The following is a 22,359-nucleotide window of genomic DNA, read 5'->3' on the forward strand; positions in this document are numbered from 1 at the left end:
TCCTATTGGAAAAAGACTGCCAAAATATTTTCAAGTATTAATTTCACTGGAGTTTATTCTGGGCTTCACTTCAATTCTGCTGGATTTGTGATTCCAGAGATATTAATGATAACMATTTAGAGGTGTGTGGGGAAGATCATTTTATCGATGCCCTCCTCCGATTTCCAGCATTTATTCTGAACCTGTAAATCTCATTTTCATTTCAACTGGGAAAGCAAAAAACCACAACCACCACAMTTCTGCATTCTTATTACCACAGAAATACAAAATATGAAGCTGGAACGACYCTATTATGTATTTGGGAGAAGTGGCTAACTTTAAAACAAAAAAACCTAACAATTGCATGGACTGTATGCCAATTTGCATGCTACACTCAGCCGATTTAAGTGCCTCAGCTTCTGTTGTTCTTGCACACCTGCCAGAAGAAATTGTTTCCTTTTCTAAATCTGCACTGAAGAAGGCCCATTTATAAAATCAGTTATATTGGCACTACCCTGCCAAARACAAGATCTTTACTCCAACATGTAAGAAGATACAGCTCTACATCTATACTAACCACTAAGTGCACCTACAAATATTACCAGGCCCTGAAGCCAAGCAGTGCAGAACAGTTCTTATCTCTTATAGGAATCTGCCAGTCTCCAGAGCAGGGGGAGGGCGTAAGAAGTGCATACTGGAAAATGTCTCTGCTGTCGCAGCCCCATACCACATCTGGGAATTCTTTGATGGAATAGTAAGTAGTTGGAACAGGCCAAACTTATGCTGGGGAACATTTTCACCACAAATTATACCATTTCAGCTTGTCCACAAACATCTCAGAATTTTCCAATGTAAATTCACTTTATGCATCTAAGTGCTAAGCAGGCATGAATATTTAAGAATAAGTTGAAAAAAGGCAACAGATTTCCAAAATACTGAAATTAAAAACTAAATACAGGTACTTCCCCCCCGCCCCCCCGAGAAATATAGCCATCTAAACATTAAATCAGTTAAAAATTGAGTGCTACCAATGCATGCTTTTCATGGCATCATGCATCAAGGATCTTAGAGTGAAGGAATTTTACCAGGTCCTGATACTACCTATGACCATGTTGGTACAATACTTTGGGCCACTGGGCCTTGTGGAAGTCAGCTGATTCTTTTGCTTAAAGAAACTTAGGACAACAACAATAAGAGAAAAAACTCCACACCAACACAAAACTATGCTCCCAAAACCACACAATACATTTCAAGGAAATGTTTATGACTCACACTGATGAGGGAAATTATATGTCACTGCACTGAGTCCCACCAGCATACTAAAACAAATCCTTTCTGTGTTTTGAGAAAGTTGTATTGTGTTGAGTATTTGGCTTCGTGCACCACTTTAAAGACACTAAGGAAACACTTAAGTCCAAGTATCAACTGTAGCTGCAAAATTCAATGAAGCTCTTCATTATTCCAGATGACTAATGAGCCTAAAAAATACCTATGTTGAAAAACAAGTGCAAAACATCTGCTAAATGATCAAAATAATATTGCTGTAATTAAACAAAAACAATTGAGTGCTTCCTCATTGTCCCCCTCCCCTTTAAGTCTTTGGGGTAAAACCCTACCTTCCCATTAATCCTTCTAGCTGAGGTGTATGTGCCATTGAGCATAAACATTTATCAAGTTCTTCCACCTTGGATTTTGTTGCTGTTGTATTTTGGATTTTTATAAAATAAATATAAAAGTATCAAAGGCAATGTCACATTCTGAAATCTCATGGCTAAATGCCATTTTGAATTCTTATAAATTTGACACTTTCAGGAAACAACTTAGTACAGCCTTCAGATATTTTGAAGTAAGCCAAGCTGATAGGATGAAGTTCCCACTGATATTGCTGGATGCTCAGCTTGCTTCCTAGGACCCCTTACAAAAAAGTATTGTGATGGGAAWGTATGGGGTATTAAGGGATATTAACCTTGAACCATTGTGCCATAGGTTAGGACTTGGYGACATTTTTCTTCTCTCAAATAAGTGACTCAGCTAAAACTGATATTCTGTTGTAAGCACTAACTCTCATCCAATTAAGAATTTGGAAAATACATGTGAGAAACCCATACCTTTTAGGGGCAAACAATATGCTATATCCTTTAGAGAGCACTTGAGACCTCAAAAAGARATAAAGGCAGTTATTAAAACCATAGGCATAAATACAACCAGTTTTTTTAGATCTGATTGCTAATTGCTTCAGCATGTTGATCTGGTGCTATATAGGAATGAATCATATGATCAAATAACATTACTATGTTGTCATCATCACAGGACAGAGTTGCTTTTTCAGCTTGCTCAGAGTGAAACAAAATCCCAACTTCTAATGGAATCTTAAAAAAGCCACTTGCTTTTGAGGAGTAATCTTCTTGGTAGAAGACAACAATGCTGGCACTGACAAAACTCATTCATACAGAAAGCTAAGCTTAAGGAAAGATTGAAAGCAACTTAAACTGCTTAAGAGGGGGCACAGCTCTTTAATCATAGGAGCACAAGAGGGAGATTTAATTAATAAAAATTAAAAAGAAAAGCCTAATTTTTCCCATATTAGAATACTATTAATACTTTAAAATACTATTTTCTTGACACACTCAAAAAGAGCTGGCAATATCAGGCTACAACTTAGTACGTAAATGCACATGGACAACCATTTTGAGGTCACTGAAAAATAAAAAGGTAGCTGCCAACTGTTGTGGTTTAGAATGCTGGCCAAAAGCCAGGCACCCACAACACCTGCTCATTCACTCTCCCCCACCACCACATTGGGTAGAGAAGAGCAAAGAAAAAAAGATTAACAAAAGGGTTCATGAGTTGAGATAAGGAGCAGGGAGGAAACACTTGATGGGCAAAACAGGCACTACTTAAATTATGAAGTGAATTTATTACTAACGAAGACAGAGGAGGAGAATGAGAAGTAAAATACAACCCTCAAAAACACCAATCTTCTCCCCACCCACTCCCTCCCTTCTCCCCACCCACTCCCTCCCTTCTCCCCACCAGYAGTACAAAGCAGGGGGGAGGAAACAGGATGTGGGGTTGGTCAGTTCATCACCGAATCATCTGYGGCTGCTGAGGGAGAGAAGTCCTTCCCTTGCATTGCCGTGGGGTCCCTCCCACGGGAGACAGTTCTCTGTGAACCTCTCCAGTGTGGTTCCACTCTCACGAGCAGCAGTCCACACACATCTGCTGCATTGTGAGTCCCCCACAGGCAGTCAGTCATCCCAAAACTGCTGTACCGTGGGGTCCCTTGTCCCCTGGGTGCAGGCCCAAGGCCAGGCTGTTCCATCTCGAGAGCAAGGCCTCTCTCTCCACGGGTATCCTGCTGGACACAGCCCCCTTCTTGGCGTCCGCCTGCTCTGGCGTGGGGACCTTCCTCCTCCACGGGGTGTGGTTGGATCTCTGCACCCTCTGTGGACCCCATGGGCTGCAGGGGGACAGCCTGCTCCACCATGGTCACCATGGGCTGCAGGGGGACAGCCTGCTCCATCATGGCCGTCAGCATGGCCTGCAAAGGAATCCCAGCTCTGGCGCCTGGAGAAGCTCGTTCCCCTCATCCACTGACCTTGGTGTCTGCATCTTTCACGTATTCTCTAACTAACTGTGTGTTCCCTTTGTTTTGATTTCTTCTTAAATATGTTTGCACAGAGGCGTAACCATCATCTTCAATTGGCCCAGGTTYKGTCAGTGKCATGTCCATCACCCTCAGAGCCAACAGCAATTGGCTCTGCTGGACATGGTGGAAGCCTCCAGAAGCTTCTCAGAGGAGCCATCTTTTTTGGCCCCCCCACTTCCAAAAACTGGGCCAAGCAAAACCAACACACCAACTAGCAGAGACACTAAGCACACATTAGATGTAGATGGAACAACACTAGAATAATACCTTTGTGGCTATTGTTTGTGCAGTTATCTTCTTAGGTCAGGACACATATCAAAAAGAAAATAAATRCACGCCAGCTACAATGCATGTATTGGAGGGATTTAGAATATATTAATTTTACATATTGTRTCACTGCTTCCCACTAATTTCTAATTCAGTACTAGATGATGCGCAAAGAAACAAAATTTCAACSTTCCAAGTTCATTTGGTGGTAGATTATACAATACTGCAGTAATATTTTAAACATAATTAATAAATGTACATTAAATGCAATTTTTAAATTCAATTACCTAAATACCTTTGCTGTTCCTCAAGCTCAGAAACTAAGACATGTTCATTTACTTAAGAATTTGTTAAAACATTCCTTGCAGCAATAACCTTGCACAATTTGTTACGGTAAATTGAGTAAACTGAGGGTGGGATGGTTTAATCACCAAAGTGCGCCAATTTTTTCTTTCAGTATACTGCAATGCCTCCATGCCTCAAAAAGTCTACATCTACTGACAAACTTTGCTATTACTGCTCACTTTTTTTTGCAATTACTGCTCACTCCTACTCACTCACTCCTTTAAGACTACCCAGTAGACTGCATTTGAGATGTGTCAAAGACACAACATCAAACTCCACCTTTGTGAAGTAGACTTGAAAAAATTGTTTCAGGAAATTATTTCAGATGCTCTGCTGCAGGGAAAGGATGAGGTAGTTCAAATTCAAAGCAGGATTCAAACATTTTTATGGCATTTCTACACATATACAAGAGACAATCATATTCCATGAGAAATTTAAGAGTACTCAATTTGAGCTTAGAAAGCTGTAATTATGCACAGATGTACATTAATGACTAATGTCATTACCATTACTTCAATCTTCCAGATCAATTAACCTTCTAGTTTTGGCATATTTGTTTGCATTAAATACAATATTCCTYACAAGCATTGCAAAGAAAGTTATTATTTCATCTGGCACCAAAACCAATTTTAAACTGTTCCATGTCTCTAGGTATTGCTTCTACATAAAAAAAAGTTAAAACCACACTTAAAACCACTACTGTTTTTCCTATTTTTGTCTCACAATACTTTTTTYCCCCTTTTAATTATAGTTTCAAGTGTCATGGATTTGACATTTAACTGCTACAAACTAGATCCCATTATAGCAGAGATTTCAACCCCACAGTGGCTTGCCATCAAGAAAACAACTTCACAACATGAAACATCCTTAGATACAGCAAGATATCACACAGACCTCACAAGCAGCAAGTCAACACAGATCTCTGAAAAGCTCTTGAGGTTGGAAATATTTCAAGTGGGAGCTGACTGTGCCTCCAATATTAGCCATTCCTCCCATGGGCAACCTAGATGCTAAACAGCATGCAACACTTGGGCACAGGAGATGGCTGGGAGTTACATCCTACCCGGACAAGTGGGCACTCAGATAAAATAATTGAGAATGTTATCTTTGTTGGACAAAACAAGCATTAAGGCTTAGTATCTGTTTGAGAACTTGTTTTTAAGATTTGGGCAAGGGCTACTGCAGACAGATTTTCTTCTAGTTGTGATTTTCTAAGTGAATACTGGTAACATCTTCAAAGAGCATCATTTCATCCAGCTGGCCTAATACAAGGCTGYGCTGCATCCAGCAGTATGGATCAGTCAAATCAACTGATGATTTTGGAAGGGATGCTCCTGCTGCAAGACTCCTCTCAGCACTTCATGCACTTCTGTCCTGATCATGTACTTGGGACCAGACACACAGAAGCCCTTCCATGTTGTTTGGAGCAGCTCTTGGCATTGCAACAGATTAATGCCTGCTAAAGTTTACATCCCTAAACCAAGCATAAAGGCTCCTACAAAGGCTGCCTAAGAAAAGGACTCCAAGCCAAGGAGAATCAGACAACTAAGACACTGACAAAGCCAAAGCCCAAGCTTCTTTGCTACTGCTTAATATCTCCCTCTGCACCTAATGTGCCCCTTCTCCCCACTCCAGTTCAGTTTAATTCTCTTCATTAGCTATCACATTAGCCACATAAGCTCTGAAACACCAGTTCCGTCCAACCCAGGAGGACCTTTAGCAGAGTCCAGTGTCCAGGTCAGCTTGCTTTCTGACCCAGCACTCATTCACTGCCTCCCAGGACATCTCCAGAAACATGACTCCAGTCTCTCCTGCTGCAGTTAATAAATACAGCTTTCCTACTGCCAAACAACCACTCTAGCAATTTAATGTAATTACATTATGAGGCATCCACCTCTTCCTTTGTCAGCAAAATGTTTTGTACAAAGCAGAGATAAAGTATCCTCTGAAAATGCCTGGAATGCTGCGTCTTACAGAGAAGACAAGCAGGAAATATCCCACAAACAAATGCTAACTTCCTTTGACTGCCAATCTGCTTAGGATTACTAAAGCAGACATTTCCAAGCACACCAAGAAGTGAAGCATAAATAAACAGAAAAAGAAAAACCACTGAAAAACTATATACTTAGCAATATTTGATTAGCACTGTTAGTGTCCAAAACTGTTACASCAAAGACGATTTAATTTTCATTCTTATTTCTTCACTCAGTAAATTGCTGTCAAACGTACATTCTTTTCATATGTTTGAGTACTCAGCGCAAAAATAGAAGCTTCCAGTGGGGGGGAAACACACACAGCCCTCATAAGAAGGCAATTTTAAATTCTCAAGAAAAAACAGGGAAAAGCATCTAAATTATAACTTGATGGCTCCATTTATAGGAAAGGTGTTTAGATATACTCTCAGTGAATACACTCAAAACATTTTGAAAATGGCAATTACTATAAGCTGTATTCTCTAGACAAAATGAAATGCCTTAGTGTTCTACCATTTCTGTAAATGTTGCCTTTACTTAGAACAAAGTATGTATCTTGGAGCTTATAGGCAYTTGAAGTACTAAAACAGCTATAGAATGTGACATTTCCTAAACCTAGAATGGATTAAACAAAACTAATGCTTTATCTGAAATTTCTGGAAAACAAGTATACATATTCTCTGAGGAAGGTCTGATCTGCAGTTGAAGACTTATTTGTACAGCAGCTGGAAGATGGAATCAACTGGAAGTTCTGGTTCAATCCAATTTCTGGGCAGAATAGACCTACTCAACTGACAAAAGCCAAGGAGCAATAGAAACCCCCAAACAGGGCAGGTCAGGCAATTCAAGAAGTAAGCTTTTAAGTATAGGTAAGCTATTAAATATGAAGATTTGCATGCAAGTATATTTTAGATTATCTTCAAATTTTCATTAGTACCCTAAAAGTAACAGCATGACTTATCCCCCAAATACCCACATTTGTATAATATACACTGATTATTTGATTAGCCCACAAATCTTACACAGTTCTCAACTGTATTTCTGTATTTCACAAAAAAAAAAAAAAATCGTAAGTACCTGTCATCATAATGTGATCCTAAAGGCATTAAAAAACCCAAACCCACAACWCTTTCACAGCTTGGAGAGAATTTAGGTACCCAGCTCCAGGTGACCTCTAATAAACCATKCTTCCTTTTGCCTAGAGACTTCATACACTCTAGTTATAAATGTCAAAACTAATGGATAACCTTATCACCTACGAGAAAAGCGGAGAATTAAACATTACTTGCCTTAAAAAATTGGCAATCTAGTATATCACTAGAAAAAGAAAACAGAAAACCCACAAAATTCAGAAACTACAGCATCCCTTTCATTTTCTTCAGCTCTGTGGTGGAAAAATCCTGTTAGAGCTGAAGTGCTTGTCAGACTGACAGTCAGGGCAATGCAGTGTGYCACACCCACACAGATAAAGTGTGGGTAAGAACACATCTTCTGGCTAGAGGCTACTTCTATCCAAGTCTTCCATGCCAAAAGAAGCCCTGCCAACCAAAGATCTCCACCGAGGCTACCACAGACAGAAGCAGAATTTGCACCCACTGTGAGGTGCGCCAGCACCAGAAAGCATCTCTCTGACTTGATTGTCACCTCCCCACACAAACAGCAGAAGCAAGGGGAAGGTCTCACATACACCAGACAGAAAAGGAATGGACTAAAACACTCCAGAGGAGCCATGAAAAGGCTTTACTTTTTTTTCTAAGATCTCTCAATCCTCATGATTCATGAAGCTGCATAAATGTACAAGTGTAGATGGCAAAAAGCAGCAGGAGGGGAGGGAAGAAGAGTAGCAGAAATGTATTAGGGTACTGGGACTAATGGAAGGGTATAATCTCAACTGCACAAATAGATTTGAAATCAAGAAATAAGCATCTCTAAGGATGGCAGCCGGTCACAAACAGTATCCAGTATTTCCTGTTAAATTTATCATGTCTCAAAAACTCTCACTTATCTGCAGTACCCACCACAGACTATGAAAATAAAACACCACGAAATATTTGCAATGATTATTTAAGTTCAGGATAACATCTAAGTCTATTATCACTCAATTTTAGTTTCCAAAAGGAAAGATTAATGGTGACAAAATAAGACATTTCTTTCAAAAGTTAATTCATGTGGTTTTTTTTAAATAATTTTGAAAACAACCTTCTATTCCAAAAGTATTTGTCAGTGCAGACCCAGTTACATGATTTATACAGTAAGGGCACGCTCAGCAGCAACAGTGTTTAAATTGCTCTTAGTCATGCTAGATTGGGAAAAAAATACATTACTCACAAATCATCATCAATCAAAAGGAGCTGATTKATCTGGCCTATTATAGAGATGCAAGAAAAAACCCAAAACTTCAACAGCAAAAAAGAAGGGTTTGGAAACAAAAATTTACCATTTGCAACTTGTTAAAAGCATCTTACTGGTACATTAACTCCATTTTATCATCATGTCTGATGTGAGTTAAAAAGTATCTTGAGGTACATACTTAGAAAATAGTAATAATTTTAGCATGCCTATCCCATACTTTCTAATGTTGGCAAGTAACTTTCATTTGTTTGTGGGTTTGGGAGGATTTTTGGGGGGTGGTTGGGGTGGGTAGTGGGTTTGGGTTTTTTTGTTTTGTTGGGTTTTGGGTTTTTTGGTGAGTTCTTTTGTTTTTTTTTTTATTTTAATTGATGAGTTTCTGGAATGGGAAAAGGTAGGAAAAGTGGAAACAGCTTCCAAATAGGGCATGGCTTGATACACAAACAGTATCTGCCCACCACGCTTCTTTCAAAGTCCATAGCTCTTGTTTGAGAACCACTGTGTCTTCCTTTTCTCACTTGAGTGCTTTCCAAGATGTGAAAGCTGAACATTCAAGTAGCTTCATACAAGTACACAGGGCCCAATTCAGATCCAAGGGCTACAGAGGCCATGTTAATAATTAAAAAAAAAATTAATAAACTCCTGTTTAGCAATCCTAGTTGTTTCTACTTAAAGCAGATGAAAGATGCCATGGAACAACTAGTCCAGCAAGGGGAAGAAACCAGAAGGACAACATCATCTTAAATTGCTGAAATGCTTGGCAAAGCGAGGATGGAGCTGATGCTGCTTACCCTGACAAGGCAGCTGCCGTACAGGCCAGTCGCTGCTGACAGGGGCTGTTCACACCTCCCTGGGTCTCCACCCTGAACTGCTGGACTGTCCCCACTTCCCCCCTTATAGACTCTGGTGCAGCAGATCGGGTGATCCAACTCACTTGGCTGACTCAACAGTGAGCGGGGAGGGGTATGGATGTATCATTTCACCGGGTGGGATTTTTTTAAACCACAAGACCAACCACTATATTATCTGAGGAGGCAAGGGAAGCATTCCCAGCTGGGGCAGCAGGAAAAATGTGCTGAAAAGGGTGTTCCCATTACAAGAAAAAGATTACAAGTTTAGTTACARCACAAAACCATTAAACATTAAAGATCCCTCAAAACCACTACAAATTTTTCTTCTTGAAAGAAGGCAATTACTCAACAAATGCTCAGGCATGATTTAATGCCACCTCTAGTTAATTCTACAATATCAGAAGTGTCTGATGAATTAGCCTGTATTTCAAAATCCTGTGCCTAATCCTCTTTGAATTCAAACTCATCAGTGCCTGCTTTTAGCTCTCTAAAGAATTACTCTCTAAAGAAAAAAAAARRAAARRAAAAAAAGGAAAAGCTYTTGCACAGGAAGAAGGGAGAAAGCGCAGAAAACAAAATTTTGTTCTAGTATTTACTTMTATGAGAAAGTCACATATTTTCTGAAAGTCCAGGAAAATGAAATTGAATAATTGAAAGAAAAATTAAGTATTGAATAAATAAGCAGAACTCAAGTCACATAAATGCATCCGAAAACTTAAGTATACTGAAGTATTCTAATAATGCTGGTATTTGCAAATCTCCACTTACACAGATCTGAATGCAGCAGTAAGAAAATCGCTGACCAGAAATATAAGAACCAGATGCAGCAGAAAGGAAGAAGGAAGAAAAGAAATTCTCCTAAGTTTAACATGCATCTTGAAGAGCAGAGAGCAGAAATTGAAAGCCACTGGAACTAAACTCTCTTCACTTAATTTTGTTTTACAAATATTTAAACCTGCAAATGTAACTGAGATCAAAAGGATATCAGATATGCAATTATATCTAAAACCAAAACTGCTGTAGCAGCCACATCCAGTTGCTAGCAAACAACATAGAAACTGTTAAACAAAAAAAAAACCTATCTTGGATTAAAGAAAAAGAGAGGAAAAAAAAAAGAAAATAAAAACAAGATGTAGTTAACAAGTTGAATGTTTTGCTGAATGAGCTGGGTAGGGTTACAATGCAATAAAGCAAGACATCACACCACATTTTCTGAGCCATAATAGAAGGTTACTACAGACATATAAGGAAAGTGAAGATATACTGAGACAAAGGTGTCTTGGAACTTTTCTGTAAACTGCAAGAGCATTGCTTTGGTCTCTAAGAAAACAATAGAAAAAACAAAAGGCAAGATTGATTTTAAAATCTTGACTCTTTTTGTTAAGAGAAAAAGGTTAATCTTTAGATTCAGAAACCAAGGCACAGAAAAACAAGGAAACCATTTCCTTATACCTCTTTCAAGGAGGCCATCTTTGAACACAAAGAGATGGAATAAGTCCCAGGAGTCTGAAAAATTACTTAGTAACTCTTCTAATTAAATAACCTTCAGAGAGCTTGCACTTGACAGATGACTTCTGCCTTCAATAACTCTTCTGCATATTTTCCCTCTATCCCAGCACCACAATTTATGATTAGGTCTCTGCAGCTCTGAACACATGACACAGTACACATAATATCACTTTTCAACATCTGTGTTTAACTGCAGACTTATTAAAAAAATTAAAAAAACCCCACCAAAAAAACCCACTGTCCAGCACTAGTGTAAAGTTTTATTCCAGTTCAAAAATTCAACAGTAAATTATATGTATTAATGCATTCAAACATGAAATGCTCCATACTACAAAATTCACACAGATGATTGCCAATAACATCCTTGATTTTTACCAGACCCAGACAGTATCATTCATCTGCAATACTCTGGACTACTAAATCAAAAYGCAATCCCATAATGAAACAAATTCATTATGGAATTTGGAAGGCAAGAAGTAGGGAAGACAGACCCCTGCATCAGAAGGAAGAAATCTTAATACTACTGAGATAATGGACATCTATACTTCAAATATAATATAGATGCCAAACTTTAGTACTAGATTTCTACCTGAAGTAGGCAATGTAGATCTTTGCATCTTTCTCAACATAGTACAAAACTGTGTAACATCATTCCTTTGAAAGGCACCATTCTGCAATAAGGCATCAACTGGAAAATAAAAAGGTTGGAGGTTTTTTGTCTAGTAAGTTAACACTCGAACTGATGCTATTACAGGAAACCAATGTCAGAGAACTCTATTAGTAAGATTTCGACCACACACAGCCATAGAGATTCAAGGCAGGAAATCAGGCATTTTGCCTTGCTGCCATAAATTCTGCTCCTAGCACACAGCACTGCCTACCTGTCCTCCAATCTGGGCTGCATTAGTTTGTCTGTACCCTCTCAAAAAGAAGTCCTCCAAGCTAGGATCCTGTTAGTTCAGCCCTGAGCAAAGGTAGATTGTAAGGCACACAGGGGAGCAGTAATTTTAGGCAAATTTTATACCAAGTGTAAAAATTGAGCCATTTAGATACAATTTAGGTCCTGTGTGCAAAACATTCAATATTCCCACAGTATATCAGATAATATCTATCAGACCTGGGAGCACAAAAAGCTAACAATACACAAACTTATTCATGGGAAAGACTGAGGGGAAAAAAATTTAGAAGAGACTGGGCAATTTACTCAGGCACTCCAGGAATTCTGCACACTTGCAAGCAGCAAGGCAATTTCACAGTACACAGTCACACTGGAGTTAATCTCATTCTAAAGAGAGATGGAAAACCTCCTCCTGGATGCTAAGGCCTAACAAGAAGAGGTTGGGGCTCAAGCCTGCACAAGTTACGGCCTATTCATCTSCAGCCTCTCAGAGAGGTCACCAACTGTGCACTCTTAGTGGAGATCTCACACAACCTCCACAAAGAGCCCTTATCACAGAAACTGAGGTAAGAGAGGGAAAGCGACAATTAAAGCCTGATCCAAGCATGACAGCTAGGCCAAGTGCAGCGCAGAAAGTTTTTGTGCTGCTCTCAAACCTACCAAAATAAGGGAAAGACTTGAAATTTAACAACTCAAAAGACTTGAACAGGAAAAATTGCTCCRACCCAAATTCCACTTTAAACTTCTCAAAGTAAAAATTTTAAACCCTTCTGCCAAATTTTATGAGCTAGATTTTATTCTCTAGAATAYATTTAAATACATGGAATATCAATCTTAAGATCAAAAAATGTCAAAAGATGAGGTCAAAGCCATCAACTAGTTTGGAAATCATGAATGCTATATAACAGACGAGCAAAATGTCACTCCTATCATCTAGTGTTTGCACCACACATACTACCCTACTATTTTTAACAATGAGCTCTCCGCCTCTTCTCACCATATATGACCATTTACTGACATTTAAGACATATGTCATCCCAAAGCAGGCAAGGAAAAAAAAGGGATTTGAGAAGAAAGGCTCCTTGTACTTATATGCATGCATCCATATATACATATATATGCACACAAAAACATATACAGATATGCATATAGAGAGAGTTAATGACAGACTTACTTTGTACTCAAAMATTGGGAGGGAGGCACACGGTAGGAGACCAAGTAGTTTGAAGAGTACAACGAAGTCCTATCAAGTAATTTAAACTTTCTCTAGATGACAGAAAAAAAAGTAGAATTCGATGGTCTCAGGCAAGTGAGAGAAGAGTTGAAATCACAATCACAGCACAACAGCAAATAGCAAAATGAAGAGATACATYACCACAAAGAAGACAACCAACCAGAACCAAACCTAAGGAGCAACAAGAATTCATAAAACCTAAGAAAAAAAATAGCAATAACTGTCTTGAACCCAAGCCACAGCAGCATTCTCAAATTTCGCTGATAGAATAGTTACATGGATTAGAAAAGTCCTTAAAGATAAAAGAAATCCTAAAATATTTAGAAAATAAGAAACAAGTTATTCATCAAACTTGGAGGAAATCAAATTACATGAGTCATAATGTCCTATCTTTCCAATGACTTGCTTTGAATTGTGTGGATAAATACAGTAGGTACAATCACTGGGTTAACTTTTTTAGACCCATCAYGCTATCAAAAAAATTAGAGCCACAAGGTTTTAAAAACCCACACATTACTCTAATGCCTTATCCCATTTTGCTTGTACTTTGGGGGGAAAAGCAGAAAAATATTGAACATAGCAGACAAATTGAGTTTCACAAACTGAGCTTCAGAGAGGTAGTGTGTAGCACATTTCTCACTTAGACTGATAATTCTAAAGCTATTTCTAGACTAATGAGTAAATATGATCTGTCAAAATTCCTTAAATTCTGACTCATATACCCAGATAAATAATATCTGAATCACAGCTTAAGTGCACCTTTACCATAAATTCAGATTTCAATATGACTACAATGGGTTATAGAACCACACAAGCAGAAGCATTTATAAACTAAGGCCATGAGAAATTAGATTTTTTAATCTTAACCCACAAGGGACTCCAAATATTTAAATTCAGGCTACAGCCTTTCCCTCAGGGAAGTCATAATCTGATCTGCCCTTATCTGCTACATTGTCTAGTTTCTTTCAAACAGCTTGTCAAAGATGACACATTGAAATCTATTTTGAATTGAACAACAGATTCAAAAGCTGGATGAGAAGCACTAATAAAAAAGGAAAGAACAGGAYAGTCCATCAAAAGAGTTTTCTGGGTCAGTAAAAAGGCCTAAAAAAAMCCCACTGACACACACAAAACCAGAAAAAAAGTCAAGCTTCCTTAAAAAAAATGAAGAAAAATTTCACAACCAACAAGTAACAATTCAAAGCAATGTTTCTTGGACATTTAATTCTCACTACTGGATACATATATTTCAGATAACAGCAACATTAAAAGATTTAATAACAAATATACAGATGCCTTGAAAACTCATTTTTTTCACTTGCAGAAAGTTTTCACTTTCACAAAGCACAGAGAGAAACATAGATTAAGTTACCTGCTCTCATTGTGYGTGCTGTTATGTTGATAGATATTATTCACATGTCAAGATTAAAGCTGAAAACAGAAATGCTAAGGAAAATCATGAAAGATAAAATCCCCTAAATTTACACTAGCAATAAAGGAACATTTACAAATAATTTAAGAAGGGCAGATATACCTTAACTTCTCCAGTCACTTTCCAAAAGACAAGTGTCTGGCACCTTTTTGACAGCCCCAAGCAATACGGCTTGATGATTCCAACTTTCTTCCTCTTTTTCCTTTCCACTCATGCACTCTCTTCTTTCCTCAAAAAGAATTAATCAGTTCTTAAAACCACAGTGGAATTCCTTGATGCACCAACTGATCAGGTGCCACTGAATCAAGCTATAACATGAACAGGATTAGGTTACAGTGATTGTTTCTGATTCTGCTTTTGAAAGTCACCAGCTTTATTTCCTCAGCCTAACATCAAAACCTGTTCCAATCCTGTATTCCACAAGATTGTCCCTTTCCCTTTCACCAAACATTTTTAACTGCTGGCGATATAGAAAGGAGTTGCTCACCATTAGCATTAGCTTTGTATTATAATTCCAGGTGGTCATACTTGGTTCTAGAACACTACTATACACTGCTTATTTTTTGCTACTGCTTCAAAACCACACACAGAGAAACTACCAGCTTTACAATCTCTCATACTTGTGACCCCTTTACCATCAGTWCTTAGGGCAAAACACTGAAAAATCCATTATCAGCTAAATATCCAGTGTTAACCATTTGCTGCAATGGGACATATTTAAAATGCTGAGATTATATAGAGGCAGCATCTAAGCTTTCTTACACACAGAAAAATGTCCCTGATTTAAGCAAACGGCCAARTGTTTCCCTTCATAGGCAAACAAATATAATAAATTGGTTTGGAACACTTTTGGAACACTTGTCACACAAAATTATCCTGTTTATTTTTGTATCAACTGCTTTCATTACTACCAAGGGAATTCTCTTTTCTGGCTGAGTTAGTGAAAACAACTGACCCTTTGCTAAAAATGAAAGAGGTGAATTGTCAGTCATAAGCAAGAGTTGATAATTTAGAATCTCATTTAAGTAGGGGAAAAAAATAGGATATTGAATATTTGTTAAAATCCATAACCTACAATGAGAGCCATAAATTTTAAGTAAATTGCTTTTTAATCAAGCTATTGGTTTAAATTCTCTTCAGATACAGTAACAGGAACATGATATTAAATGCACAACTACAAACAACAACCTGGAGAATGATCTTGGTTCAGTCCTTGGTTAAAGTAAGCTTGAAGCAGTGCACACAGACAGGTTCATTGATTATTTTTGGACACAGGAAGTTCTTGCATTTATGAAATCAACCTGCTTGAGGCAAGGATAAACTACAGAGAAACTCATACACTGAAGTTTACACTACACTTTAATGGAAGATACTGGTTCTGTCTTAACCATCAGTTCATTCCACTGCCTACAAACCACTGCTGTTAGCATCACTGAAGAGAAGTAACAAACACAAYTCTAGAAATAGATTTTCAAATATTCATTCACAGTGCTTTTCAGAAGTATTTTAACTAATAATAAAATTGTATTTATGGAATAATGAGATACTCTTGACACCACTGCAAGTAAAAAGCAGGGCAGACTTTTTAAGCCTTGGATACAAAGTTTAATCAAGTATTATTCAAGACTTATCTACTGAAAATAATATTTGGAAATAGTTGACTAGTAATCACACTTTCAGCCTTGTGGAATGCAAACAGCATCTTTTATTTCTTAGTGTCCCCTGATACAGGGATGAACCTATGCCTGCATCTTCTCATTTTCGACATGAAAATGTTTAAGAGGTACATTTTTCCTATCCTGTTTACTTTATATTTCTTAGCCCTGTTTTCCTCCACATTAATAGGTTTTTGCTACCACATTGTGTTCTGCAGGGTATCTGGATTAAAACAGTTCATTGATTTTAATCCACTTTTCAACACAGAATGATTTAAAGTAAAAAAGGAAAACTGTCCCCACAGTAGCACTCATTTCACTATATATGCTGCTTSTTCCTTGATCAACTTCCCAACAAAAAAATGCACGGTACTTCTCAAGCAGTTTACATATTTGATTGCAAAATTTAAAGATAATTTTGGGAGCASCTAACTCCACAACCAATAGGATCTCAACCCTATCAAGAAGGGGAATATATGGGGCAGGGGAATCAATACAAAAGGTGATCTGGAGAACACACTCTATCAGTCCTCAGATAGCATATTAAGAGGACTCTCTTCTGAGAAGAACAGCATGCTTTTCCCTTTTAACCAATTAGTCCTTTGTATCTACTTAAGTCCATCCAGGTTAAATTGCAGGAAACTTTGTAGTGAGGGCAAAGATAAAGGAATTTGAGGGGGAAAAATGCAGAAGCTGCACAACTAACAGAAGCAGAATCAAGAGATTTTTCAGAAGAAAGGGGCTCATCTGGAACTCTCAAGAGATGGGGAAAAGAGAGAATATAATACACTGTTTACTCACAAAACCCAAAMWKKKKWWYYWARGRMMAAAAAAAATCTGTGTATTCAGTTTAATAACAGAAAAGCATCTTGGGATTACTTCTACCATAAACTCTTGGAAGGCAGCAGAAATCACAAGGAATGGTTGTCCAAAATAAAAAGAAACCTAGAGCTTTGCACTAGCAGGATCAAGAAAAAACAAATCTGCTCTTAAGTCTAAAATGCATCTGAATCATGAATATCTACAAGCTATATAACAGTATGAATAAAACATAGTCCAGATGAGAGACAGTAAATATTAGTTCTCTTAACAAAATCATTCCTTTGGAGATGAAATGAAATATTGGCTATTTTTACTGAGCTTAGTTCTCACATTGTCATCCCCTTGTAAGTGCAACTGCGTCCCTGATGACAATGCATYTTCTTGGTGAAGTTCAGTATGACCTTAAAACCTCCCAGCTTTTTAAAAMCTGTACTGAAATCTTGTACCTTTTGAAGAAAAGGTAGCTTTATTGCCAGTTAAACACTAGCATTAATTTCTGCAGCTAGGGTAAAAAAATACAATAGCRTATGAAGCAGGAAACGAAATACAGTGTATGTAGCATAGCTCAGAGAACCCAAATGAGAGATCTACTGGGAGAAAAATAACATCTTGCTCCTCCATGCTATTGATAAACTAGGCATGTCTGCTTTTCATTAAAGGACTGGATTAAAATTAGTTTTCCCTGCTGTCCTAGCAGACTTTTTGCAGTTTGCATTCTTAATCCGCTTTCTACACTGGTTCAGCACACAGAAAGATGTGTTACACATGCACATCAACAATATGTTTAGCTACAGATGAAAAACTGTTCAAAAAACCCTCAAGCTTATTTCTAATGAGTCTTGTATAACTAATTCTCAATACATAAAAAAAAAAGCCAAGTTTTGTCACATGCACAATGCCCCAAAAAGATTAGCCTGTTTGCAATCAACTCAGCTGGCAAGAACTAAGAACACGCATGATAAAGGCAAAGGAGCAAAGCAGGTAGACACATGGCTGTCCAAGTGTTCTTCAGGGCTCTGCAGAACAGAACAAAGGAGAGCTCTGCTCTGTCAGAGCTCAGCTCTTCTAGTAGTGACTGAAAACTAACAGAGAATACTTCAAATGTAAGTTTCTCATCCTTCCACCAAGGTATCTATTACCCTCTTACTGAATGCCAACAAAGCACCACTTTTCAGCTTTTGGTTTCATTCTCCACTGAAGAACAGGCACAGGGATTTCCAAGCAACCATTACAGTACAGTTTGGAGTCCAAGCCACACAGCTATGKTAGCTATGACCCAGGCAAAAATTGTGAAGCTCAAGAGCATAAAAGCACAGACATGTGAACCCAGATGTTCAAGAAAAGGTGTTCTGCTGGACCAATTACACCAATCCTCTTCATGTGGCAGAGCAAAGAAAAGGACACAAAATAGCAAATATGTTATAGCATATCTGGGTAGTGTACTGGGAGGGCATGGTCCATGTAAGGTAGCAGAGTTGAGCCATCAAAAGAAGAATCTGGTCATGAAGACAGCCACCTTGACTACTCCAAGAGCTTAGAACTAAAGGACTTCATGCCTTGCAAGGTTTTGCTCTTTATCTCTCCAGCCACTGGAAGATCTACTAAATCTGATCTACCAGGCTAACCAGAAAAAGGATGTGCAAGACATTTTAAAATGTACATAAGTAAATTCAATTTTCTGGTAGTAGATTCACTTGCATTTTTGTGATACCTGCTGATGCCACAGAAAGGATGTATTTTCTCAATGTTAACTTCTACATCAGAATTGCCCTAAATATAATTTACATCATTTAACAAAAAAGAAAAACACAAAACAATAACAAAAAAAACCACAGCTCACACCTTTCATGAAACCTTTTACACACACAAGTAAAATGGTAACTGAAAGGATGARTGAACCACAGTACATATTTAACACTTACAAAAGATACAAAACTGTGAAACATGCCATTTCTTTTGTTCATTTTCCAGGTGCCTAATGCTTAAAGGCATTTAGTGATAGAACAAGAAGGAATGGGCTTAAACTGGGAAGGACAGGTTAGATGGAATACTAAGAAGAAATTATTTACTGTAAAGGAAATGAGGCACTGTCTCAACTTGCCCAGAAAAGCTGTGGAGGCCCCATCCCTGGAATTGTTACTGGCCAGGAAGGATGGGCCTTTGATCAGCCTGGTCTAGTAGGAGGTGTCTTTACCGATGGCAGAGGAGTTGGARCTAGATGATTTTTAAGGATCCTTCCAACCCAAACCATTCTATGACTCTATGATTCTTACAGGTAAACTTCCAAACAGCCCTTTCTTTCTTGCAAGGTAAGTAAGGCATGAACTTCCGTAACAAAAACAAGAATCTGTTAGCAACAAACCAGATTTCAGTTGTATGATCTCAGTTTGAAAGTAAAAACAGATTTCACCTCAGAAGCCTACCTAACACAGGCCATGGTAAATCATTCTTAATTGTTTTACAGCCCCTTACACAGCAACATGGATCAATATGACAAAAAATAAATTTCTCCTTTTCCACTGGTGTCTACAGCCAAATACCATAGCAGAAGCATAAAAAAGTCCCTAGCCAACAAAAAAATTATTGGATGAACAGATTTTTTTTTTGTTGCACAACCAGCAAACTATACAGAAATACATTCCTTTCATATGGAGGAGAGCTATGAGGGAGAAAACAGAAAATTAAATAACTGTTCTGGCAGTCAATACTTCTCTTACCCCAGAAAAACATACCGCATGTTATCCATCCTGAAAATTGTATTAATAAAGAAATTAAATTCTTGAATCCTTAGGCTGCCAAGTTTCATTGCAGTGCAAGAAAACCAAGTGTGTCTCTTCCTCCTACTCATGATCTTATTAAGTTCTTGTATTAAGTCTTCCAACAACTCACAGACAAGCAAACAAATTTTCATCTTTTAAATGGTTTTTAATGAAATTACTACTAATAAGATTTATACTGACACAAACAAGAAGTGTTTCACCAAAATCAGATAGGGAAAAAGTAAAAAAACCACACTAAATCTAAAGTTTCTATGTGAATTCTTATCTGTGGGTTGACAGCAGTCCTGTCCTAAGTAGTACTTAAGAATAATAATACTTACTTCTTTGTGCACTAGATATGCATCTTGGTCCACCAATTAAGGTATTCTTTGCTAAGACAACTCTGATTACAGATGACTGAAAGAATAACCTATCAGAAAATCTATCAGAATTCTATAATTTAATACATTAAAATATTACCTAGCAACATTCCTTTCACATCTTCAGAATGTGACTATGAAGAAAAGGATTTTCAACTTCTGTTTTTAAACCCTTGGAGGAATGCAAACTGTAGACATTACTCCACCAATCTAAAAGATAAAGTTAATAGAACATTGTAAAGCAGTCAAATACTCRGCAGCAGTTACAGCTAGCTTTTCCATGCTGTTGACACATTCTGGCCCATTCATTTTCTCAGCACTGCTTAAATCAAGGATTTAAGCTTTTCTTTATGATATGTTTCTATGCACACACTTGAGTAGTACATTCAGAGTTTTCCCCGATTCTTTTTTAAATGAAGAACAGTTATTCCTGACATAATTTGTTTGTAAGAGCATTTTAAGAATTTTAATGAAGGCACAGCAGCCATGTACTGCGAAATGATTCATATCTTTCTTAAGCATTAACTGAAGAAAGAGAGCTGAATCAAAYTGTTAGGCCAATCTGCCAGCACAAATAAGAACTTGAGTAAATGGAGGTTTTCCTATTAATTCAAAAGGCTGTGTTTTGGGCAGAATTCACTTCAGTGCCTCCACAATGACCCGCAGAAGAACTATACCCAGAGTTCATGGCTCGCTGCTTGGCCACCGGCCATCCCTTGCACCACGCAGAAGTTGGCAACACCCGCCTGCTCAGAGCTGCCAGCTGAGCCGTGCGCTCTGCCAGGAAGCCATTATTCTGTGGATTCAGAAAAAAAACTGGGGGAAAAAGCAACTGATAACTAATTATGCCTTAAAAACAACTTTAAAAGCAGCCAGCACACTGGACTACATTGCTCTTCTCCAGACATATTTTCTACCATTAAATCACTGCAGCCACAAAGAGCACCAGGTTTTGCTTCACAGCTGCACTTTGCAGGCTCAAATCAATTATGTGCAGTTTTGATGACATTTACCAGTTAAAAAAATGAAGTGCTTCAACACACTTGCCCCACTTGTGCTCACTGTGTATCTAGTCTGCTTCTTGTGAGACCATTCGTGACAAATACAACTTTAGCCTCACCTCTGATCAGCTCATCAGCCACAGMAGCAATAGATGATTTGTTACAAAATACACTTCCTACCTGTCATAAATGCAGCTTATAAATATGCCTTAACACCAGGCAACCCTGCATTTCCCTGGTGATGGCCTATACTGCATGGCCTGTAGAATCACTTTTTGACAAATGATTATCTAACTAAATGGCATAAAAAGAAGAGACTAACAACCATTTTTGCCATCCATCTCACACTGGGTTCTTACCTCAAACAAACAGTAAAGTGTCACAGTAAAAGAAATATTCAATTTTTCTTAATTTGCATGACTAGAGTCTAAGGCACCTAAGGACATAATTAGGTCCTACCTCCTTCAAATACTTAAATACAAAGCTATCTTGTTAATCTTTTGGTTAGATTCATAGACAGCCTTATTTTCATTTCAGATGGAGAAACTACCCCAGAATGAGTGTGCAATAACAAAGGCAAGCCCATTTGTCAAACATCCAAAATTATTGTTTTGGAAACAAGTAGACACGTGCAATTTAATTTGATTTCACTTAGCAAGTGCTAAAGGCCAAACAATGAGATACTAATTAGTTCATGCTGACAACAAAAGAATTTCCTAGTTACTCTAAGGACAGCTTTTTGGAAGCCAACCTTTACTTGACCAAAAGTTCACAGAATTGATAATTATGTTTCTGCAAATGTAAAGAAAGGTACTGGAAAGGTAAAATTTGCCATACAGTAATTCATTTACTACTTTAACAGCTGTACAATGCTCTAGAAAACAAAAGCCACTGTTTCACATCATGTGAAAGTGTTAGCCTCATTTTTAAGTAACTTGATTCAAAGCCCAGCATTTCTTGCAAAGACAGTAATTTCAAAAAGAGAACTCCAATACACTTAAGATAGCAGGCAGGTCTCCAGATAAGAGAAAGAAAAAAATTAAAAGCCAGATAAGAATCTCTTGAATATTACACAGGTGTACATAAAAAAGTTAATCAGAAGTCAATTGAGACATTTCCTTCTCATCTTAAACAAGCAGTCCTCCCCAAACCTCTACCTTCCATCCCTCCTCACCAACAGTTTGTCTGTACAAAACTGAGTCTTAATCAAACTTTATTTGACTTTCAGTAAGAAGTTTGAAGCCTGAGAAGATTAA

General features: G+C 37.8%; 1 protein-coding gene across 1 annotated transcript in view; it reads right to left on the reverse strand.

Moving 5' to 3' along the window:
* Nucleotides 1-22,359, reverse strand: part of GALNT2 (polypeptide N-acetylgalactosaminyltransferase 2) — a 96,410-nt gene that overhangs the window by 46,219 nt on the left and 27,832 nt on the right. The gene's annotated exons all lie outside the window — the stretch shown is intronic.

This window comes from Malurus melanocephalus, unplaced genomic scaffold (genome assembly GCF_030028575.1).
Source record: "Malurus melanocephalus ecotype Western Australia unplaced genomic scaffold, MMel_1.1 scaffold_92, whole genome shotgun sequence".
NCBI classification, from domain to species: domain Eukaryota; kingdom Metazoa; phylum Chordata; class Aves; order Passeriformes; family Maluridae; genus Malurus; species Malurus melanocephalus.